General features: G+C 45.2%; 1 protein-coding gene across 2 annotated transcripts in view; it reads left to right on the top strand.

Annotated features, from left to right (window-relative positions):
• Positions 1-25167, top strand: part of LOC121581061 (GREB1-like protein) — an 85185-nt gene that overhangs the window by 3999 nt on the left and 56019 nt on the right. The window contains exon 1 of one of the 2 annotated variants that reach the window (XM_041896424.2): positions 23530-23752. The exons of the other annotated variant lie outside the window; for it this stretch is intronic. The gene's annotated coding sequence lies outside the window, so the exon portion shown is untranslated. Of the gene's footprint in view, positions 1-23529; positions 23753-25167 lie in introns of those variants that run through there. 2 annotated transcript variants of the gene reach the window in all.

The following is a 25167-nucleotide window of genomic DNA, read 5'->3' as shown; positions in this document are numbered from 1 at the left end:
TACCAGCCTCAGAAATTGCAGCCCAAATAATTGCTTCACAGAGTTCAAGTAACAGACACATCTCAACATCAACTGTTCAGAGGAGACTGCATGAATCAGGCCTTCATGGTCGAATTGCTGCAAAGAAAGCACTACTAAAGGACACCAATAAGAAGAAGAGACTTGCTTGGGCCAAGAAACACGAGCAATGGACATTAGACCGGTGGACATTTGTCCTTTGATCTGGAGTCCAAATTGGAGATGTTTGGTTCCAACCGTCGTGTCTTTGTGAGACGCGATGTGGGTGAACAGATGATCTCTGCATGTGTATTTCCCACCGTAAAGCATGGAGGAGGAGGTGTTATGGTGTGGGGGTGCCTTGCTGGTGACACTGTCTGTGATTTATTTAGAATTCAAGACACACGTAACCAGCATGGCTACCACAGCATCTGGGACTATCATTTGTTTTTCAACAGGACAATGACCCAACACACCTCCAGGCTGTGTAAGGGCTATTTTACTAAGAAGGAGAGTGATGGAGTGCTGCATCAGATGACCTGGCCTCCGCAATCCCCCGACCTCTACCAAATTGAAATGGTTTGGGATGAGTCGGACCGCAGAGTGAAAGAAAAGCGGCCAACAAGTGCTCAGCATATGTGGGAACTCCTTCAAGACTGTTGGAAAAGCATTCCAGGTGAAGCTGGTTGAGAGAATGCCAAGAGTATGCAAAGCTGTCTTCAAGACAAAGGGTGGCTATTTGAAGAATCTCAAATATAAAATATTTGAATTGTTTAACACTTTTTTGGTTTTTACATGATTCCATACGTGTTATTTCATAGTTTTGATGTCGTCACTATTATTCTACAATGTAGAAAATAGTAAAAGAAAAGAAAAACCCTTGAATGAGTAGGTTTTCTAAAACTTTTGACCAGTAGTGTATATCTATTTTTTCCATACACTATCAAGTCTGCTAAATGACTAAAATGTAAATGTAAAGTAGTTTGACAACCCTGCTTATAAGCTTTTAAATTATATCAATCTCAACCATCTGGGACCAAAAGGCTCCTGAACAGCTTCTACCACTAAGCCATAGAACTGCTAAATAGTTAAACAAATAGCTATCCAGACTATCTGAGTTTACCCTTTTTGCACTAACTCTTTTCGACTCTATGCACACACACACACTGGACTCTACCCACACACTCACACATACTTACACTGACACATACAGACACACACACACACACACTCACTCACACTTAACACATTCACCATATACACACTTACAGACTTCCACACTCATCACATACGTTGCTGCTACTGTCTATTACATATCCTGTTGCCTAGTCACTTTACCCTTACCTATAGGTACATACAGTGGGGAAAAAAAGTATTTAGTCAGCCACCAATTGTGCAAGTTCTCCCACTTAAAAAGATGAGAGAGGCCTGTAATTTTCATCATAGGTACACATCAATTATGACAAACAAATTGAGAAAAAAAAATCCAGAAAATCACATTGTAGGATTTTTAATGAATTTATTTGCAAATTATGGTGGAAAATAAGTATTTGGTCACCTACAAACAAGCAAGATTTCTGGCTCTCACAGACCTGTAACTTCTTCTTTAAGAGGCTCCTCTGTCCTCCACTCGTTACCTGTATTAATGGCACCTGTTTGAACTTGTTATCAGTATAAAAGACACCTGTCCACAACCTCAAACAGTCACACTCCAAACTCCACTATGGCCAAGACCATAGAGCTGTCAAAGGACACCAGAAACAAAATTGTAGACCTGCACCAGGCTGGGAAGACTGAGTCTGCAATAGGTAAGCAGCTTGGTTTGAAGAAATCAACTGTGGGAGCAATTATTAGGAAATGGAAGACATACAAGACAACTGATAATCTCCCTCGATCTGGGGCTCCACGCAAGATCTCACCCGTGGGGTCAAAATGATCACAAGAACGGTGAGCAAAAATCCCAGAACCACACGGGGGGACCTAGTGAATGATCTGCAGAGAGCTGGGACCAAAGTAACAAAGCCTACCATCAGTAACACACTACGCCGCCAGGGGCTCAAATCCTGCAGTGCCAGACGTGTCCCCCCTGCTTAAGCCAGTACATGTCCAGGCCCATCTGAAGTTTGCTAGAGTGCATTTGGATGATCCAGAAGAGGATTGGGAGAATGTCATATGGTCAGATGAAACCAAAATAGAACATTTTGGTAAAAACTCAACTCGTCATGTTTGGAGGACAAAGAATGCTGAGTTGCATCCAAAGAACACCATACCTATTGTGAAGCATGGGGGGTGGAAACATCATGCTTTGGGGCTGTTTTTCTGCAAAGGGACCAGGACGACTGATCCGTGTAAAGGAAAGAATGAATTGGGCCATGTATCGTGAGATTTTGAGTGAAAACCTCCTTCCCTCAGCAAGGGCATTGAAGATGAAACGTGGCTGGGTCTTTCAGCATGACAATGATCCCAAACACACCGCCCGGGCAACAAAGGAGTGGCTTCGTAAGAAGCATTTCAAGGTCCTGGAGTGGCCTAGCCAGTCTCCAGATCTCAACCCCATAGAAAATCTTTGGAGGGAGTTGAAAGTCTGTGTTGCCCAGCGACAGCCCCAAAACATCACTGCTCTAGAGGAGATCTGCATGGAGGAATGGGCCAAAATACCAGCAACAGTGTGTGAAAACCTTGTGAAGACTTACAGAAAATATTTGATCTGTGTCATTGCCAACAAAGGGTATATAACAAAGTATTGAGAAACTTTTGTTATTGACCAAATACTTATTTTCCACCATAATTTGCAAATAAATTCATAAAAAATCCTACAATGTGATTTTCTGGATTTTTTTTTCTAATTTTGTCTGTCATAGTTGACGTGTACCTATGATGAAAATTACAGGCCTCTCTCATCTTTTTAAGTGGGAGAACTTGCACAATTGGTGGCTGACTAAATACTTTTTCCCCCCACTGTATCTACCTCAATTTCCTCATACCCCTGCAAATCGACTCGGTACTGGTACCCCATGTATATAGCCAAGCTATCATTGCTCATTGTGTATTTATTCCTTGTGTTACTATTTTAAATTATTATTATATATATTTTTTGTATTCTGCGTTGTTGACAAAGGCCCATTACTTAGCATTTCACTGTTAGTCTACAACTGTTGTTTACGAAGCATGTGACAATTACAATTTTATTTCCAGTGATGAAGACATGGATGTCTAATGGTATGGTGTGGGGTATGCAAAATGGGTCAACTTTGAGCACCTTTATCTCTTGTCAATTTGAAAAAGTCCATTTCTGAGCACTTCTACAATGGGCAAATACTGTATGTATTTAAGGTTTCGTTCAAATCGAAAGGGGTGCTGTCAAAAAGTGATTGAATTCAAATGGATGTACCCAGACGTTACTGAGTCAGGTATGGTTATGATGTTTCCCCAGCCATATGTTCTCAGCAACCAACATCAGTTTTCCATATTCCAATGCATTGCATGATTTATGCATAACATCTCAATCAATTATTTCCCCAATAAGTCAAAATAATATCCTCACTATATTGTTGTGAATGTGATAAAGCAAGGTCACATGATTAGCCTTTGCTTTCATTGGGTCTTGCAGTTCCTTGCAGCGTGCACTTCACATAATTTTTATGACACTTGGCGTCATTGGCCAGTGTGTATGATGATGAACTCTGGTGGCCTATGTCTCTGTGTCTGGACTGAACACGTGCCACTATGTCAGTGAGGACAAGCGGCTGGCCGGCAGGGTCAGGGGCCCTGAGCAGAGTGCTGAGCAGAGCGCTGAGCTGGCCATCTGGCCCTCGGGGGGCTGGCCCTGGCCTGGCTTCCTCACAGGCTGTCTTTGTTCATTGGGAACAATGTGAAGTTAATCTGGGAGAGATAAGAATAGCCTCCTCAGTGACACTCACTATGGTCTCCTAAATGGTGCAGCTTCATTATGAAATCACCAGCCATTAGCTGCTTTGAAGGCAATCCTAATTTGAGAAACATGGAAGTTTTGTATTGATGAGATATTCAAGAAACTTGCAAAAGAGTTCCAATGCCGTGAGTGCTATATCTCAAGAAAGGATTAATCTCCTAGTCCTTTAGTTTATAAAAACAGATAAACACAATATGCTAAATGTGCTGGGTAACACTTCATTTTATGAGGTCCTTATTACAGTGCAATTACACTGTAACAAGTATTGTAGTTTATTGTAACAAGTCAAAGTTACACTGTAATAACAACATTTAACTGTTGGTAATTGCAGTCTGTAATTACAGAGGTGTAACAACAAATGCTTGTTACCATGTTTGTTACAAATGTTTCCACTAAATTCACCAATTTAGTGTTTAGCTTCTTCTCAGCTCTATCCGATTCAGTAACAACTGTCACAAGGTTGTCATCTCTCGTGGACAGATGTGCTGGGTGTCCGAGATTACAAAGGTTGGAGGCTCAATAGGCTCCAATTACCTACCCGTGAATGCAAAATCTCCATGCAATGTTGTTGCTAGCACTTGCCCTCAAAAAGTGTACCATCTGGGTTAACTTGGTTGAGTTTACAGAAACAGATCAGATATAGGTCAACCTCACTTACTGGGGTCTGGCATATGGGTGTCATCCTAGATTATAATTAACACATGTATTTATAATGAATGTGTATGTTGCCCATTATGACAACCTAACCTCCTTGGCATCCAAGTGGGAGGATAAACACACTAGTACACCATAGAGTACATGTAATATCTGCCTAAGTGCAATGGAATTACTAGGTGTTATACAGGATTTAGCTAGTTAAAATTAAGTGTATCTTGGGGGGTACTTGTAATTATTGTGTACCTACATAGTATGTTACCTACATATATAGTTACCTATGAGCAATTATCATATACTTACTACTCATTACCAAGTGAACATACCTTCAAACAAAAGATGAGAATCAGCTTTAGTCAACTATATTTCTACATGTAAAAATACCTTGCATTTTATACAAAATAATAAGGAATTGTATTGTTGGATTAATAATTGGATTAATTAGATTAAACAAAGATATAAGCCTACTCAAAAATAACTATTTTAGTGATGACTCAAATCTTCAGCCTATAGTATGGTGAGTAGCCTTGCTAGCTAGCTATCTAATTCAGAGAAAATGGGATTATCATTTTCTGCCCTTTTTAACATTACAAGTAACAATAGAAATGGACACGTCTAATGACAAAGTGGCATGATAAAAAAAGGCTAATTTATTGAAAATGAGTAAGTAAGTATTCACACCCCTGAGTCAATACATGTTAGAATCACCTTTGGCAGCGATTACAGCTGTGAGTCTTTCTGAGTAAGTCTCTAGAGTTTTGCACACCTGGATTGTACAACATATGCACATTATTCTTTTTTTAAATCTTTCGTGCTCTGTCAAGTTGGTTGTTGATCATTGCTAGACAGCCATTTTCAAGTCTTGCCATAGTTTTTCAAGCCGATTTAAGTAAAACTATAACTAGGCCACTCAGGAACATTCAACGTCGTCTTCATAAGCAACTCCAGTGTATATTTGGCCTTGTGTTTTAGGTTATTGTCCTGCTGAAATATGCATTTGTCTCCCAGTGTCTGTTGGAAAGCAGGCTGAACCAGGTTTTCCTCTAGGATTTTGCCTGTGCTTAGTTCTATTCCATTTCTTTTTATCCTAAAAGAACTCCCTAGTCCTTGCCAATGACAAGCATACCCATAACACGATGCAGCTACCACCATGCTTGAAAACATGAAGAGTGGTACTCAGTGATGTGTTGTGTTGGATTTTCCCCAAACATAACGCTTTGTATTCAGCACATAAAGCTAATTTATTTGCCACATTCTATGCTGTTTTACTTTAGTGCAAACAGGATGCATGTTTTGGAATATTTTTATTCCGTACAGGCTTCCTTCTTTTCATTCTGTCATTTAGGTTAGTATTGTGGATTAACTACAATGTTGTTGATCCATGCTCTGTTTGCTCCTATCACAGCCATTAAACACTGTAACTGTTTTAAAGTCACCATTGGCCTCATGGTGAAATCCCTGAGTGGTTTCCTTCCTTTCCGGCAACTGAGTTAGGAAGGACGCATGTATCTTTGTAGTGACTGTGTGTATTGATACACCATCCAAAGTGTAATTAATAACTTCACCATGCTCAAATGGATATTCAATGTCTGCTTTTTTTACCCATCTCCCAATAGGTGCCCTTCTTTTTGAGGCATTGGAAAACCTTCCTGGTCTTTGTGGTTGAATCTATGTTTGAAATTCACTGCTCGACTGAGGGACCTTACAGATAATTGTATGTGTGGGGTACAGAGATGAGGTAGTCATTCAAAAAAATCATGTTAAACACTATTATTGCACACAGAGTGAGTCCTTGCAACTTATTATGTGACTTGTTAAGCAAATGTTTACTCCTGAACTTATTTAGGCTTGCCGTAACAAAGGGGTTGAATACTTATTGACTCAAGACATTTCAGTTTTTAATTTTTAATTAATTTGTAAACATTTCTAAAAACACAATTTCACTTTGATATTATGGGGTACTGTGTGTAGGGGCAGTGACACAAAATCTCAATGTAATCCATTTTGCCTGCCAATTTTAGAAAACTGCTAATCCTAAAAAACCTCAACAAATTTAATGGAAAGTCTATTCTGCAGATATTAACTAAGCTAGCTAGCTAGCTAGCTTAGATGGTAGGCTTACCAAAAACAGCAGCTAACGTTTGCTAGCTAGCTAGCTAGTTCGTTTTTGGTATTCTGCTGGACAATTTAAGTAGTTGGCTACTTACCTATGCTAAATCGTCCAGCACAATTTCTGTATCCAAAACGTAAAACAAATTGCATGGAAAACCTACCTTCTGTCCAGTGTGGATGTTTTTGTCTCATCTACAACACTGTTTATTTTGCGGCAATCTCTTATGTCTGGATTTTGCACACAAACCCTTTTCTCGATCCTGGTTATTTGCACACTGTCACTATGACATCCATGTCAACATAAATTTTGGTTGCGTTCGAGGTCGTCAATATTTCGAGTGCGTTGTGCAGATGGGAAAATCTTGACATGATGCCTTAATTCCTGGGATAAATAAATAAATGCACCAATCCATCTCATCCACAAGTGAGAATGTTCTTCAACCATGAAACCTTTATAAAAGGTTACATAATGAAATAAGAGGTCGTCTTATGGTCATTTTAAGTGCATTTATAAACCATTATTGGTACCTGGTAATATTAGGATGTAGGATGGGACATAAACCTAACAACTTCAATGACTAATTTCTCTGATCAGGGGGAAGAAAACATCACCAATTTCACTGGGAATACAAAAAGTTAGGTCCAAATCAGATGTTAGGTTCTATATTTATTGAATATTATATGAATCCTATAAATTAAAACGGCCAATTTGGGTGCAATCAATTAGCTTAATTTCAACAAATAATTTGGCAGGAATGGTAATCTTATCTGTTTCTAAAAACAGAAACGATTTCAGAACAATCTGAGATGGTGGGTGTCGGAATCTTATTTTTTGTGCTTTTTGAAGTGGAACGATCCAGGATCTATTGTTTATCAGCTCCCAAGACCTGACAATTGTTACATTGAGATTGCATTTTAAAGAGACCACTAGCTGTTGTAGATCCATGCTTATGAAATTTATTTATCATGACAAGCAACTTTTTGGTTCTTCCTGCTTGGCTGGTTTAAGCTCTAGACTACTGTAAATGTAATTTTATTTTCTTTCAAACCACCTCTGCTCATCTTGTCTCCCAATGTGTACTAGTCATTACAACTGGGGTAAACACTTATAGGCAGTATTGTTCTAAAGCCCTGTATTGAATTACATCCATATTGATCATTATACCCCATCCATCATCGTCTATTATGACAGAAGGCTGTACATAACAATTGACTACCAATAACATCAAGGATGCAGAAGTTTCTGTATCCACTCACTGTTCCTATTGGCAGCAGCAGGAACATATCAGTTTGCAAAGGGTGAATTGGAATTAACTCACAAAGGGAATGAGAGAGAGAAAGAGAGAGAGAACAACCATTTGGCTATTAACAATCAGGTTAAGATTAAAGAGAATGTTCCACATGAACTGCCCATGAAGATTACATATTGAGAATTCTTATTTTTATTGTTTTAGATCCAATTGCAGTGTAGAAATTATGAAAGCAGTAAAAAGACCAAAAGAAATTGAGGTGGATGTTGTTGTTGTTGTTTTTTTGCCTACAGATTCAATTTCCTTATACATAGAGATGTACCTGAAGGCCATAGTGGGCTTTACTGGTGATGAGTACAGATGGTAGTAGCAGAGATAAAAACCTTGCTATCTGCCAGGGAGAAATCCTTGCCTTTTTGTAGACCACCTGTTTTCCAAGATCTGATGACTTGGAAAACAGGTGGTCTCCAAAAGCTGTCATTGATCAAATTTCCAAGACATTACATTTTGTATAAATGTTTGGCAAATGGTACCATTTATTTCCACAATGCAGTGGACTTACAAATAAATAACAAATAATTCATCCCAAATTAGTGAGTAGTTTGAGGATGGATTTTTTGTGTGCAATTTATTTTGTCTGTTTCTTTGGGATTCATTAAAACAAGCACTAGGAATCAATAGTTAAATAGTTCACATAGAAGCCACTAGTCTGGTAATATTTAGCCTTTTGTCTTCAGGGCCTCAACCAAAATCCAACAATATTGAATGAAATGTTAAAGTTGAGAGGTCTCAAGTATATTTTGAGTTAATTGCACAGGTCAGTGGACCTGGAGTTAGGTCAGATAGGTGTCCTTAGTTACTAGACATCAGAGGTATAATCAACTGTAGAGTTACGAGATATTCTTTTCCAGCTGCTGCTCTGCTGGGCCAGCCGTCTTCCGCATGGGTGCTTGTAAACTGTTAACCTGTCCTTTTTATTGGGGGTCAAGAATGCCAGGAACTCATCTGCATGGTCAACCCTGTGTAAAACAGAGAGAAAGAAAAACATTGACACTGATAGTCTTTGTAATAGCCAGATGTGCCCCAAGATTAGAATAAGTACATTTGTCTGTTTCTCTGTTTTTTTATGTTGTCATTTAGGAAGTCTTGCCTTCATTTGGTTTATTGTTGTAAGTTACAGCTGTAACTTTTATGCTGACAGTTTACCAAGAGGCATGACACATTTATACATATTTGTATTTTTGTGTTTTGTAATAATTAGGGTAAGAAAAAACCTATTGCTCTCTATGGGGTCCTGGAATTTACATATTTCATAAATCAAACAATTAACCATTGACTTAATACAGTATATTTCTGAATTCATTAGGAATTAAGTAAAATTACATACAGTAAGTACATTTTAGAATTTTGGCCTTGTTAGTGGCCAAGCCCCACCAACAAAATCAGCATGAAAGCAACGGGAGATAATAGATAAGGGAGGGAGAGAGAAAGGGAGGGAGTGAAAGAGAGATTGGTTGGAGGGGGAAGTGGTGGTAGAGGGGGGATGTGAGAGAGGAGAGGAGGCTAAAAAGATGTGGGAGTGAGTGGTAAAGAAACAAGACAGCTGGAACGGTAGGGTGAGATGTTTTCGGAGGGGGGGTGGAGGGAGGGAGGGAGGGAGGGAGGGAGGGAGAGTGAGGGGGCCAAACTGACTGTTTATACTGTATTAGAGAGTATGACACAGTTGCACAATTGGATCATTATAGCCAATCTGACAAAGGTCCTGGCCCCTACCCCTCTGAATGAAGATGTCAAAGGTCGCTGACCTCTTCCATTTCTGGGCATTGATCCCTCTGCTGGAGGTAGGGTTTCTTTCTTTCCTCCCTCAAGCACAGCACTCCCAGATCAGCTGTTATACAGAATCTTAGTTTCTTGTACCAGAACATTCTTCACACCATGGTATGTTGTTGACAGCATATATTATACAGTATATTTTATATTTAGAGACTGGACAATGGGACTGTGTCAAAGTCATGTAAACCTCAAAGTGCAAAGACTAACTGTATAGCCTGAAAAATAAAGGTTCATAGCCTATTTCTCCTGCTTGACATTTTCCCAAATCCACTTGTAGTTAGTTGTAAGTGGGTATTTATGGGTGGAAAACAAACACATTTTTTCCAACTTTGTATTGAACTTGACTCTTGTCTCTCCGTACTAGGACAGAGCGCCATCACAATTGAGTATGTGGTGTTTCTCACCAAAGACACATTCAGACCTGTCTCTTGAAAATCCTTGATTGCTTGATGGCTGAAACTATCTTTGTCATAAAGAGACTGACCATTCCAGTAATCAATAATGCCATAGAATTCATACACTGCAACTGAGGGGTATGCAACAAAGCAGGATCAATGAGTTAGCCAGCTAACTTTGATAAAAAAAGAAAAAAAAGAAAGCTAAACTTAGATATGTGTTTTTAGTTGTTGAGTCAATTAGGCCATGCCCCTTTCAAGCTTATCTTTCCAAAAAATAAGAAGTTATTTCAGAATATTTAGGCAAGTTTGCTGCCTAACTCATTGATCCTGCTTTGTAGTATACCCCTCTGTTCTTACCAACTGTTCTTAGCAATGAGCCAGGTCACTCCTGCTCCAAATGTCTGTCTGACCATGAAGTTGTTGTGCTGGGTCTGGGTGCGAGCCCACTTCACGCCCTGGTATTTACGATGGGCCAAGTAGTGAAAGGGAAGGGGAAACCTCAATGGACTAGCTGAAACAACCTCCTAGCCACAACCCTCCTCTCACTCTCAGCGCTGAGCCGTTGACAAGGCTTCTGTGATGTATGTGATGGGAGGAACATTAAGTAAGACAGCTAGAACACGGAGTACGTAGTACGAATCTGAAGATCCTAGTCTGTTTCTGAGGGGAGTGAAAAAGCAGACTGGGCAAAGAAATAAATTCAACGTCTATTCCACGTTGGTTCAATGCAATTTCATTGAAATGACGTGGAAACAACGTTGATTCAACTAATGTGTGCCCAGTGGGAAGAGTCTCTGCACACTTCAGTCAGATGTAATTTCAGAGTTTTAGTTTGCTTTGTCAGAGCATCTGTTTGAGGGGCACCATATTCTCTTCAGTGCACAACTATTGGCCAGAACCTTATGCACTAAAGGGAATAGGGCTCCATTACAGACACACCCCTTTGACTGTGTGAGTCTGTGTCCATGGACTGTAGTGATGGACGGCGGTGATGGATGTCACTTCCTGTTGTCCTGCTGGTTATCTCAGGTCCTGACATGGAGGACAGCACCTTATCTCTCGTCACTGTAATCCCTGTCCCTGTCCCTCCACCTCAACCCTCCCCCCTGTCCACCATTGTACAGCCCATTCCTCCCCTCTCATCATCCTCCTCAGCAGCTTTCCAGAAGGCTATCCCTCCTCCTTACCCTCCCATCTTCCCCCTCAACCCCTCAAAGCATCCGCATGCTTTCCAGCCAAAACAGTTCGGAAGAGTTCGTGAATATATTATGACATCATTTTGTGAAGTTTTTTGTTAGTTTTGGACTACGTTGAGGGTTTTTTCGGCAGTTCGGGCACACCAAATTTTTTCTAGAGGCAAGCCGAAGTTCAGAGCCGAAGTCTATGCCCCTTCGTCGGTGATTGGTCAACAGTAGGGATTATTCAATAAAGTCTTTGTTGTCTTTCAACGAGAGACGACTCATTTTCATGCACATTTTTTCATTGAGAAATACTGCACCAAACAACTTAGATAGATGTAAAATTGCGCGACTAAGATCTCCTCAGCAAAAATGTCAAAATTAATTTATTGAGTTATTTTAGATTAATTCTGACTATTTTGAGGAAGCGTATACTGGCTACGGCATCTCAAAATGGACAAACAGTACTATTGCCGCTTTTTTCTCATTTTTCAAGTGAAGGTCTTTTAAGGGAGTATGCGAGCACACTCGTTTGGTTCGGCTAGCCGAGTTCGGCTAGGCACCAGCCGAACTGAAGCATGCTGATGCCTTTATCCCCTCAGCAGCTTTACAGATGCACTCCTTCTCTTCCCAGATCAAAGTTGGGATACTCCTCCAGTAAAAATTAATGGAAATTACTCCTCCAGTAGAAATTAATGGAACTTGTCTGGACATGCCCCCAGAGTCATTCGTCAGGAAGCATGTCCCCCATAACAAAGCAGGATGTTTTCGTAAACCTCCTGTCACGTCTACTCCTGCTCCTCCCCTCCGGCGTGTGACGTTGCCGGAATACTAACCACCGGTCCTGGGATTCATCATTACGCACACCTGGCATCCATCATTACGTGCACCTGCAGATCATTATGATTCATACCTGGACTCCATTACTTTCCTCATTACCTCCCCTTTATATGTCCCTCCTTTACGTTTAGTCCTCAGTCGGTATTGTTCCTGTGTTTATGCTATATCGCCACTGTTACGCTGTCTCGTTTCATGTTTGTTGTTTTAGTAAACGTTTCACCTGCACCTGCTTCTCGACTCACAGTGTCATTGTTACACCTCCCAGTGTGTGTGCATGTGTGTGTGTGTGTGTGTGCACGTGCGTGCGTATGTGCATGCGCACTAATGTGCAAGGCGAAGGATGAGGATTTAATCCTGTTCATGTACAGTCGTGGTCAAAAGTTTTGAGAATGACACAAGTGTTGGTCTTCACAAAGTTCACTGCTTCAGTGTTATGAGATATTTTTGTCAGATGTTACTATGGTATACTGAAGTATAATTACAAGCATTCCATAAGTGTCAAAGGCTTTTATTGACAATTACATTAAGTTTATGCAAAGAGTCAATATTTGCATTGTTGACCCTTCTTTTTCAAGACCTCTGCAATCCGCCCTGGCATGCTGTCAATTAACAATCCTGACTGATGGCAGCCCATTCTTGCATAATCAATGCTTAGCGTTTGTCAGAATTTGTGGGTTTTGTTTGTCCACCCGCCTCTTGAGGGTCGACCACAAGTTCTCAATTGGATTAAGGTCTGGGGAGTTTCCTGGCCATGGACCCAACATTTTGATGTTTTGTTCCCCGAGCCACTTAGTTATCACTTTTGCCTTATGGCAAGGTGCTCCATCATGCTGGAAAAGGCATTGGTCGTCACCAAACTGTTCTTGGATGGTTGGGAGAAGTTGCTCTCTGAGGATGTGTTGGTACCTTTCTTTATTCATGGCTGTGTTCTTAGGAAATATTGTGAGTGAGCCCACTCCCTTGGCTGAGAAGCAACCCCACACATGAATGGTCTCAGTATGCTTTACTGTTGGCATGATACAGGACTGATGGTAGGGCTCACCTTATCTTCTCCGGACAAGGTGTTTTCCAGATGACCCAAACAATCGGAAAGGGGATTCACCAGAGAAAATGACTTTACCCCAGTCCTCAGCAGTCCAATCCCTGTACCTTTTGCAGAATATCAGTCTGTCCCTGATGTTTTTCCTGGAGAGAAGCGGCTTCTTTGCTGCCCTTCTTGACACCAGGCCATCCTCCAAAAGTCTTCGCCTCACTGTGCGTGCAGATGCACTCACACCTACCTGCTGCCATTCGTGAGCAAGTTCTGCATTTGCGGTGCCCCGATCCCGCAGCTGAATGAACTTTAGGAGACGGTCCTGGCGCTTGCAGGACTTTCTCGGGTGCCATGACGCCTTCTTCACAACAATTGAACCTCTCTCCTTGAAGTTCTTGATGATCCGATTTAGGTGCAATCTTACAAGCAGCAATATCCTTGTCTGTGAATCCCTTTTTGTGCAAAGCAATGATGATGGTACGTGTTTCCTTGCAGGTAACCATGGTTAACAGAGGAAGAACAATGATTTCAAGCACCACCCTGCTTTTAAAGCTTCCAGTCTGTTATTCTAACTCAATCAGCATGACAGAGTGATCTCCAGCCTTGTCCTCGTCAACACTCTCACCTGTGTTAACGAGAGAATCACTGACATGATGTCAGCTGGTCCTTTTGTGGCAGGACTGAAATGCAGTGGAAATGTTTTGGGGGGATTAAGTTAATTTTCATGGCAAAGAGGGACTTTGCAATTCATTGCAATTCATCTGATCACTCTTCATGACAATCTGGAGTATATGCAAATTGCCATCATCAAAACTGAGGCAGCAGACTTTGTGAAAATTAGTATTTGTGTCATTCTCAAAACTTTTGACCACGACTGTAGTTCTTTTGGACTTCAGAGTTGTAGTCAAATCATGCCTTTCATTAATAATTACTTGAATAATTGAAGTAATACTTGAAAGTCCTCACATAGTACATGTAGGTATTGTCACGGTTTCGGCCGAGGCTGCTCCTCCTCCTGGTTCGGGCAGGCTTCGGCGGTCGTCGTCCCCGGAGTACTAGCTGCCACCGATCTATGTTTCATGTTCGTTTGGTTTTGTCTTGATGTTGTACACCTGTGTCTTGTTAGTCCTCGTTAGTGTCCAATTTAGTTCTCGTTGTGTGTGTTTGTCTTTGTGTGTGATTGCTCTTCTGTTTCTGTTGGAGGAGGAGCGCACAGGCGTTTGCTCTAGAGTTCCGGACTCTAGCGGCGGACGCAGGGTGGAACTCATTGACCATTTTCGATGTAGCCTACGGGAGGACGTTCAACGTGAGTTGGCCTGCAGGGATACCCATCTCACCTTCGACCAGTTGGTCGATATGTCCATCCGTCTGGACACCCTGCTGGCCACCCGTGGACGTCCCGAGGGGGGTCCGTCCATTCCGCCCTCCGGCACCTCCGAGCCGAGCCCTATGGAGCTCGGGGGTGCCGGCGCTAGAGAAAAGAGGAGGAGGAGCCCGAGGGGGCCTGTCTCCTGCACCAAGTGCGGTCGTGGAGGGCACACTGCGGCCAGGTGCTGGGGAGGGTTCTCCGGGGGAGAAGACAACAGGCCACGCACTGGGGGGGCCTCCCAGGTGAGTAGACGTCCCACTTACCCAGAGCTTTCTGTTGCGCACTTTTGTATACCTGTGTGTTTTCCACAGGTTGCACCTCATTCCCAGCATAAGGCGCTAGTAGATTCAGGCGCAGCTGGGAATTTTGTTGATCGGAAGTTTTGTTTAGATTTAGGGATCCCTCTCCTACCTGTTGACATACCTTTTCCCGTTCATGCCTTAGATAGCCGCCCGTTGGGGTCGGGGTTGATTAGGGAGATCACAGCACCACTTAGGATGTGTGCGCAGGGGGGTCATGAAGAGACTATACAGCTGTATCTGATCGACTCTCCTGCGTACCCAGTGGTGCTGGGAATTCCCTGGTTAAGCACCCATAACCCTGCTATTTCGTGGCAACAGAGGGCTCTCGATGGGTGGTCTGCTCAGTGCGAGGGCGATGTCTGGGTGTTTCCGTGGGGGCGACTTTGGTGGAAAGTCCAAACCAAGTGCCCGCACTGCACATTCCGCCTGAATATGGGGATTTAGCTCTCGTGTTTAGTAAAACTAGGGCGACGCAGTTGCCTCCTCATAGACAGGGGGATTGTGCGATTGATCTCCAGGCAGGAGCAGCGCTCCCACGGAGCCACGTGTATCCTTTGTCTCAAGAGGAGAGAAAAGCTATGGAGACTTACATAGCCGAATCTTTGAGACAGGGATACATTCGGCCCTCCACTTCTCCCGCCTCCTCGAGTTTCTTTTTTGTGAAGAAGAAAGATGGAGGGTTGCGCCCGTGCATTGATTACCGTGGTCTCAATCAGATTACTGTGAAATACAGTTATCCACTCCCTCTGATTGCGACCATGACAGAGTCATTGCATGGAGCGCGGTTTTTCACAAAATTGGATCTCAGGAGCGCGTATAACTTGGTGCGCATTAGGGAGGGCGACGAATGGAAGACAGCGTTTAGTACCACGTCAGGTCATTTCGAATATCTCGTCATGCCATATGGGTTGATGAATGCTCCATCAGTCTTCCAATCCTTCGTAGATGACATTTTCCGGGATATGCAGGGACAAGGGGTGGTCGTGTACATTGATGACATTCTGGTGTACTCGTCTACCCGAGCCGAGCATATAACCCTGGTGCGTCGTGTATTGAGGAGGCTGTTGGAGCACAACCTATATGTCAAGGCAGAGAAATGTCTGTTTTTTCCAGGAGTCGGTCTCCTTTTTGGGTTATCGGTTGTCCGCGTCAGGGGTGAGAATGGAAGTGGATTGTGTGTCCGCTGTGCGTAATTGGCAAACTCCAACCACTGTAAAAGAGGTGCAGCAGTTCTTGGGCTTTGCGAATTACTACCGGAGGTTTACCCGGGGTTTTGGACAGGTGGCAGCTCCCATCACGTCCCTTCTGAAAGGGGGTCCGGTGCGCCTGCAGTGGTCAGCTGATGCGGACAGGGCCTTTAGGAGACTGAAGGACCTGTTTACGTCGGCTCGGTGCTGGCGCATCCGGATCCCGCATTACCCTTTCAGGTTGAGGTAGACGCGTCTGAGGCTGGTATAGGGGCCGTTCTCTCTCAACGGTCCGGCACACCACCTAAACTCCGCCCCTGTGCTTTTTACTCAAAAAAGCTCAGCCCGGCGGAGCGTAACTATGACGTTGGGGACAGGGAGCTGTTAGCTGTAGTTCAAGCCCTTAAGGTGTGGAGGCATTGGCTTGAGGGGGCTCAACACCCTTTCCTCATTTTGACTGACCATCGGAACCTGGAGTACATCCGGGTAGCGAGGAGACTGAACCCTCGCCAGGCTCGATGGAGTATGTTTCTCACCAGGTTCGTATTTAAAATCACGTACATCCCTGGGTCCCAGAATGGTAAGGCAGATGCGCTGTCCCGGCGGTATGACACGGAGGAGAGGTCCGTTGAGCCTACTCCCATACTACCGGAGTCTTGCCTTGTGGCACCGGTGGTGTGGGAGGCCGAAATCGAGCGAGCGTTGCGTACCGACCCCAGCCCTCCACAGTGTCCTGAGGGTCGGAAGTACGTTCCGCTCGAGATTCGGGATCGACTCATTTACTGGGCTCACACGTCACCCTCCTCTGGACATCCGGGTATTGGCCGGACAGTGCATTGCCTTAGCACTAAATACTGGTGGCCCACTTTGGCTAGGGATGTGAGGGTTTATGTCTCCTCCTGCTCGGTGTGCGCCCAGTGTAAGGCGCCCCGACATCTGCCCAGGGGTAAGTTACAACCCCTGCCCGTTCCACAACGACCATGGTCCCACCTCTCGGTGGATTTTGTGACAGACCTTCCCCTCTCTCAGGGGAATACCACCATCCTGGTCGTTGTGGACCGGTTCTCTAAGGCCTGTCGTCTTCTCCCTATGTCGGGTCTTCCTACTGCCCTACAGACCGCTGAGGCCCTATTTACCCACGTCTTCCGGCATTACGGGGTACCCGAGGATATAGTGTCTGATCGAGGCCCCCAGTTTACCTCCCGTGTTTGGAGAGCGTTCATGGAGCGTTTGGGGGTCTCGGTTAGCCTTACCTCAGGGTACCACCCGGAGAGTAACGGGCAGGTAGAACGTGTCAACCAGGATGTGGGTAGGTTTCTGAGGTCGTATTGCCAGGGCCGGCCGGAGGAGTGGGCACGGTACATTCCCTGGGCCGAGATGGCCCAGAACTCTCTCCGCCACTCCTCTACCAACCTAACCCCCTTCCAATGTGTGTTAGGTTACCAGCCGGTTCTGGCAACTTGGCAGCAGAGCCAGATCGAGGCCCCTGCGGTGGATGATTGGATGAGGCGCTCGGAAGAGACGTGGAACGCTGCCCACGTCCACCTGCAGCGGGCCGTCCTTCGTCACAAGGCGAGCGCCGATCTCCACCGCAGTGAGGGGCCGGTGTACGCACCCGGAGATCGAGTCTGGCTCTCTACCAGAAACCTACCCCTCCGCCTGCCCTGCCGGAAGCTGGGTCGGCGGTTTGTGGGACCCTTTAGAATCTTGAGAAAATTGAACAAGGTGTGTTATAGGTTACATCTACCTGTTGAGTATAAAAATATTAACCCCTCATTCCATGTGTCTCTTCTCAGGCCGGTGGTAGCTGGTCCACTCCAGGACAATGAGATAGGGGAGACTCCTCCGCCCCCACTGGACATCGAGGGGGCTCCGGCGTACACCGTTCGGTCCATCTTGGACTCAAGATGCCGGATGGGGGGTCTCCAGTACCTCGTGGAGTGGGAGGGGTACGGCCCGGAGGAGCGGTGCTGGGTGCCGCGGAGGGACATCCTAGACCCATCTCTCCTGTCGGAGTTCCACGGGACCATCCCGCGCGCCCTGCTCCGCGTCCTCCTGGTCGTCCCCGAGGCCGGGGTCGGGCGCACGGCTGGAGCCGCGCGTCAAGGGGGGTACTGTCACGGTTTCGGCCGAGGCTGCTCCTCCTCCTGGTTCGGGCAGGCTTCGGCGGTCGTCGTCCCCGGAGTACTAGCTGCCACCGATCTATGTTTCATGTTCGTTTGGTTTTGTCTTGATGTTGTACACCTGTGTCTTGTTAGTCCTCGTTAGTGTCCTATTTAGTTCTCGTTGTGTGTGTTTGTCTTTGTGTGTGATTGCTCTTCTGTTTCTTGTTGGAGCTACGTACTTCCCTCCAGTGTTTTGGAGAGGTTTTTCGCACATGTTAGTGCGCCGTTTGTTTGACGCCTGTGTGCGCCGTTATTTCGCCTTCGGGCTTATTGTGCTTATTTTCTACGTGATTATTGCACTAAAGTCTTTTGGACTGAGCTTCTGCGTCCTGCACTTGATTCATGCACCACACCCACCTTCAGCACCCCTTGACAGGTATAGTGGGGAGAACAAGTATTTGATACACTGTCGATTTGGCAGGTTTTCCTACTTACAAAGCATGTAGAGGTCTGTCATTTTATCATAGGTACACTTGAACTGTGAGAGACGGAATCTAAAACAAAAATACAGAAAATCACATTGTATGATTTTTAAGTAATTAATTTGCATTTTATTGCATTACATAAGTATTTGATCACCTACCAACCAGTAAGAATTCCGGCTCTCACAGACCTGATAGTTTTTCTTTAAGAAGCCCTCCAGTTCTCCACTCATTACCTGTATTAACTGCACCTGTTTGAACTCGTTACCTGTATAAAAGACACCTGTCCACACACTCAATCAAACAGACTCCAACCTCTCCACAATGGCCAAGACCAGAGAGCTGTGTGAGGACATCAGGGATAAAATTGTAGACCTGCACAAGGCTAGGATGGGCTACAGGATAATAGGCAAGCAGCTTGGTGAGAAGGCAACAACTGTTGGCGCAATTATTAGAAAATGGAAGAAGTTCAAGATGACGGTCAATCATCCTTGGTCTGGGGCTCCATGCAAGATCTCACCTCGTGGGGCATCAATGATCATGAGGAAGGTGAGGGATCAGCCCAGAACTACACGGCAGGACCTGGTCAATGACCTGAAGAGAGCTGGGACTACAGTCTCAAAGAAAACCATTAGTAACACACTACGCCGTCATGGATTAAAATCCTGCAGCGCACGCAAGGTCCCCCTGCTCAAGCCAGCACATGTCCAGGCCCGTCTGAAGTTTGCCAATGACCATCTGGATGATCCAGAGGAGGAATGGGAGAAGGTCATGTGGTCTGATGAGACAAAAATAGAGCTTTTTGGTCTAAACTCCACTCGTCGTGTTTGGAGTCCTTCGCGCAACTGGTGGACATGGCCATTCGTTTGGACAACATGCTGGCAGCCAGAGGACGTCCTGGAAGGGGTCTGCCCGTTCCCACCCCAGCAGACTCGGTTCCCGAGCCGATGGAACTGGGTGGAACCGCCATCCGAGAGAGCGGAGGACGACAGCGACAGTGTCACACGAAGGGACAGTACACCACACGTTGTCGTCAGCGCTCTTTTGGATCTGGAGACGGAAGGCAGGGCACTCTCGCATCACATTTACATTTTAGTCATTTAGCAGACGCTCTTATCCAGAGCGACTTACAGTTAGTGAGTGCATACATATTTTGTATTTGTTATACTGGAATCGAACCCACAACCCTGGCGTTGCAAATGCCATGCTCTACCAACTGAGCTACATCCCTGCCGGCCATTCCCTCCCCTACCCTGGACGACACTGGGCCAATTTTGCGCCGCCCCATGGGTCTCCCGGTCGCGGCCGGCTACGACAGAGCCTGGATTCGAACCAGGATCTCTAGTGGCACAGCTAGCACTGCGATGCAGTGCCTTAGACCACTGCGCCACTCGGGAGGCATCACCCCAGGTATCGAACACCCACACTTGTTCAGAGCCCTCTGCTGCGCACTGTACCCAACCCATCTACTTTCCCGATCACATGGTAGTTCCCCAGTGTAAGGCGCTAGTCAATTCAGGTGCGGCTGGGAACTTTATGGACAGGGCATTCTCACACCGGCTAGACATTTCATTGGTTCCCCTATCCATTCCACTTCCCATCAGAGCACTTGATAGTCGACCATTAGGGTCCGGGTTTGTTAAGGAGGTTACTGCACATGTCACCATGATTACCCAGGAGACACATTGTGAGCAGGTCACTTTTTATATTATTGAGTCTCCTACTTTCCCTGTGGTATTAGGTCTCCCTTGGCTTGCACTTCACAACCCCACTTTCTCATGGCAGCAGAGGGTTCTCACGGGGTGGTCGCAAGAGTGTCGGGGTAGGTGTCTAGGTGTTTCCGTTGGTGCAACCACGGTGGAAAGTCCAGACAGTACCTCCACCGTGCGCATTCCCCCCGATTACCTCGATTTGGCGCATGCGTTCTCTAAAACGCAGGCTACCAAGTTACCACCTCATCGGGTGGGGGATTGCGCGATAAACCTCTGCTTAGACGCTGTACCTCCCAGGAGTCATGTGTACCCCTGTCAAAGCGGGCGTAGGTGTGGTGTGGGAATCAGATGCAGGATACAGAAGTAGTCCAAAATACTTTAATAAAGTCCACAGAATGAACGGCTACAAACAGAGCCGGAGGCACAAGATAAATAACGCACTCAGCGTATAAAACAAAACACGCACAACAGTGCGGACTCTCTACAGAAATAGAGCACAAACTGACATGGAAACACCTGCTGACAATGAACAACTACACACAACCACAAGACAGAAACAACGAGAACTTAAAGGACACATAATCAAGACAAAATGAGAAACAGGTGTACCAAAACAGACCAAACCAAACGAACACAGAAACAACGAACGGTGGCAGCTAGTACTCCGGGGACGACGACCGCCGAAGCCTGCCCGAACAAGGAGAAGGAGCAGCCTCGGCAGAAACCGTGACAACCCACTGTCGCAGGCTGAAACGGCGGCTATGGAAACATACATTGCCGAGTCCCTGCGCCAGGGGTATATACGTCCCTCCACATCACCCGCCTCCTTGAGTTTCTTCTTTGTGAAGAAGAAAGAAGGTGGTCTGCGCCCTTGCATTGATTATTGACCACTGAACAAGGAGACGGTAAGATTTAGTTATCCTCTCCCCCTCATTCCGTCAGTGATCGAATCAATGCACAACCACGGGGCATTATGAATACCTGATGATGCCCTACGGTTTGATGAATGACTGGTTTCGGCGCGCGTAGGAGACGTGGAACGCTGCCCACGTTCACCTCCAATGCGCCGTGCGTCATCAGAAGTCCAACGCTGAATGCCACCGCAGTGAGGCCCCGGTCTCCGTACCGGGGGATAGGGTTTGGCTCTCGACCCGGAATCTGCCCCTCCGCCTGCCCTGCCGGAAGCTGAGCCCGCAGTTTGTGGGACCGTTCAAAGTCCTGAGGAGAATCAACGAGGTCACCTATAGGTTATTACTTCCCCCTGATTACCGTATTAACCCCTGTGTCTCTCCTCAGGCCGGTGGTGGCTGGTCCGCTCCAGGAGTCTGAGGTGTGGGAGGTCCCTCCACCTCCTCTGGACATCGAGGGGGCCCTGGCATACTCTGTCTGTTCCATCGTGGAGTGGGAAGGGTACGGTCCGGAGGAACGGTGCTGGGTCCCGGTGAGGGATATCCTCGATCCCTCCCTGTTGCGGATTTCCACCGTCCCCATCCGGCTTGCCCTGCTCCACGTCCTCCTAGCCATCCCTGAGGCCGGGGGAGGCGCGCTGCTGGAGCTGCACGTCAAGGGGGGGGGTACTGTCACGACTTCCGCCGAGGCTGCCTCCCATCCTTGTTCAGGCAGGTTTCGGCGTTCGTCGTCACCGGCTTACTAGCCACTGCCGCTCCATATATCATCATTCCATTTGTCTTGTCTTGTCAATTACACACACCTGGTTCATATCCCTTCATTAGTCCGTGTATAAGTGTTCCCTCTGCCCCCTTGTCCTTGATTGTTTTATGTGAAGATGAGTGTGCCTGTACTTTGTATTGCCAGGGTTATTTCTCCCCGTGTGCCTGTATTGTGTTCCAGTGCGCCTGTATTACGCCCTGTGCTGTTGACACTATCCAGCGTAACTGTGTCCTACGGAATAAACTCTGTATTCTGTGAATTACTCTCCTGCGCCTGACTCCTTCAAATCACACTCTCACAGCAGTAGAATGTCTCACAAATACAATACAAATACTCAATAATAAAAAATATCCTAACAATAAATCAAGAAATAATAATCCAAGTAGAAAACACCCGTTCTATTCATTATATTTCTATGCATTTAATCCAATTCGACAGGTGAAATCTGGATAAATAACTTTTGAAAAACTGGGCCCAGGTGATAGAAGCTGTTTCACAGTCTTTCGGCCCTGGCTCTGATGCAACTGTGCCGTCTCTGTCTGCTAGATGGTAGCAGAGTGAACATACCGTGGCTCGGGTGGCTCGGGTGGCTGAGGTCCTTAATGGTCTTCTTGGCCTTCCTTTGACACCAAGTGCTGTAAATGTCCTGGAGGGCAGGCAGCGTACCCCCGGTGATGTGTTGGGCTGACTGCACCACTATCTGGAGAACCATTTGATTGAGGGTGGTGCGGTTGCCGTACCAGACAATCAATGGTGCATCTGTGGAACCATCAATGGTGCATCAATACCATCAATGGTGCATCTGTGGAAGTTCACTGTTGTGTCGGTGTGGTGGGACCATTTCAGGTCCTCAGTGATGTGCACGCCAAGAAACTTGAAGCTTTTGACCCTCTCCACTGCAGCCCCATCGATGTGAACGGGGGCGTGCTCCCTCTTCTGTCTCCTGAAGTTCATTTATAATCTACAGGTGACAGTCCACTCCTGTCCACTCAATTCTCTTACAAAGCACAGTTTGTGTACTAGATATTGACAATACGAGGGTAAAGCTAAGGTCATGGCATTGTATTTTTTTTATTGGCTGAGGGACGAAAGCTGTTCTGTGCTTTAAGCGTTTCACCAACTTTTTTAGCAACATTGCAGCTGTGTTATTATGAGGCCTGGCTCCTGCCCCCATGCTCAGACCCTCACACACACACGCACGCGAGCGCACACGCACGCACACGCACGCACACGCAAACAATGCCCCCCCCCCCCCCACACAAACACTTGTACTTAAGCCCAAGGTCATGACAGTGTCAGGCCTACCAAGGCAGGGCAGTGTGACTGTGGGAGAGGAGAGGAGAGGAGAGGAGGGGAGAGAGGGCCTCTGGCAGAAGGCTGAGCCTGCTGTGGGCTGTCACAGATTGTTCAAGGCCATGGTGACCAGAACCCAGCCAGTCAGCCCACTCTGTATCTCTCTCTCTCTCGCTCTCTCAGCTCTCTCATTCTCTCTTTTTCTCTCTCTCTGGCCACCAAAATGAGTCTACAGATAAACCCATCCAACTGGGAGGCTGACTTTTTCCTTGGATTATAGATGGGTTAACTGACAACGTCACGGAAATGATGTGCACGCTTCAATGGGGCTGAAGTCTGTGTTGTTGTGATTCTGGATGGCCAGATAGCTAGCAACAATGACAAGAAACTGCCATGTTGTGAATCGTAAGTGGCTCGTTTCAGCTAGTTTTATCTTGTTCTTGATACCATGTCTTGTTTTGAGGTGTTTTGACTGTTTTGTATAATGTTCTCCTGGTTGCAGAGGGCATCCAAACTCTCAGCTCCCTACTTTGATAAGAAGGTGACCAAATATTTACCTGGGAAGAGCAGGGGCACGGGCTGATCTCGCTCTCTCTCTCTCTCTCTCTCTCTCTCTCTCTCTCTCTCTCTCTCTCTCTCTCTCTCTCTCCCTCTCTCTCTCAATTCAATTCAATTTGCTTTATTGGCATGACGTAACAATGTCCATATTGCCAAAGCGTACTTTGGAGATTAAGTGATTCATTTACAATATTAACATAATTAAAATAATAATATAATCAAGACTGTCAATGGGAAAATCAGTAACAACAACAATCAAGGGGAATAATAACCATACAATGGACAATACAGTTTTTCTCAATTGCTAAAACACAATTTCTGAAACCTTGCTCCATTTCCTGAAAACATTAAACACAAAACCTCATCTTCAAGCACTATTTACAAAACCTCTGACTCCTCTCGCAAAATGAAACATTCACCTCAAAACAGTTTTACCTGTGTTCAAAATCAAACACTGCTCTCAAATCATAAACAAAGTGATCAAAATGATATACACTCTCAAGCAGTCATTAAACAATACACCGACAAATAGAAAACACATTGTTCAAAACATACAGTTCTCAGGGAGAAGTACATTTTTAATCTCAAAACAAATTTCATATTTTTCCGTCATTGTCTTTTGATGAACGAAAACATGTTCTATCATAGTAGCTCAAAATTGATCAGAAATTACTACTCTGCTTTGCTCTTTGCAATTTTGTTTTTTGTTCTTCCTCCTCCTTGTACCCCTATTTTTACAGTACTGTACCCTGCATCTCACAAACTTGTCCTTTGTCTCTGTGATACTGTAATTCTTGTTCTTTGTTGATATGAACCTGCAACCAGTCAAAATCTATTGAGCAGTCAGTACTGTTAACAAATGAAAAATGATCAATGTGCTTCTTCTTGTCTTTGGGCTGGGTCATGCCAGAGCACTTCGTCGACATCACAAGCAATATTGTCCCTGACATGATTCCTCACCTATATCACCACAGGCTAAATCCATGGCTTGCAGCAGATTTATTCTGGTGTAGGGTTGTTCTATCTCCAAGAGGGGAAAAAAATCCTCAATCGGATTCAGGAAAGGCGAGTATGGAGGGAGGTACAAGTTCATAAACTGCCCATTGATGTTAAACCATTCCCTTACTTGAGCAGCTCGGTGGAAACTGACTTTGTCTCACACTATCACATAGGTGGGAATGGGATTCTCATTTAGCTCTTGACCCTGCTGCTCTTGAACCTGCTGCTCAAATAAAATATATCTTAGATTGGCAATAAATCTT

This window comes from Coregonus clupeaformis, chromosome 14 (assembly GCF_020615455.1).
Source record: "Coregonus clupeaformis isolate EN_2021a chromosome 14, ASM2061545v1, whole genome shotgun sequence".
NCBI classification, from domain to species: Eukaryota; Metazoa; Chordata; class Actinopteri; order Salmoniformes; family Salmonidae; genus Coregonus; species Coregonus clupeaformis.
This window is presented reverse-complemented; position numbering and strand designations above follow the sequence as displayed.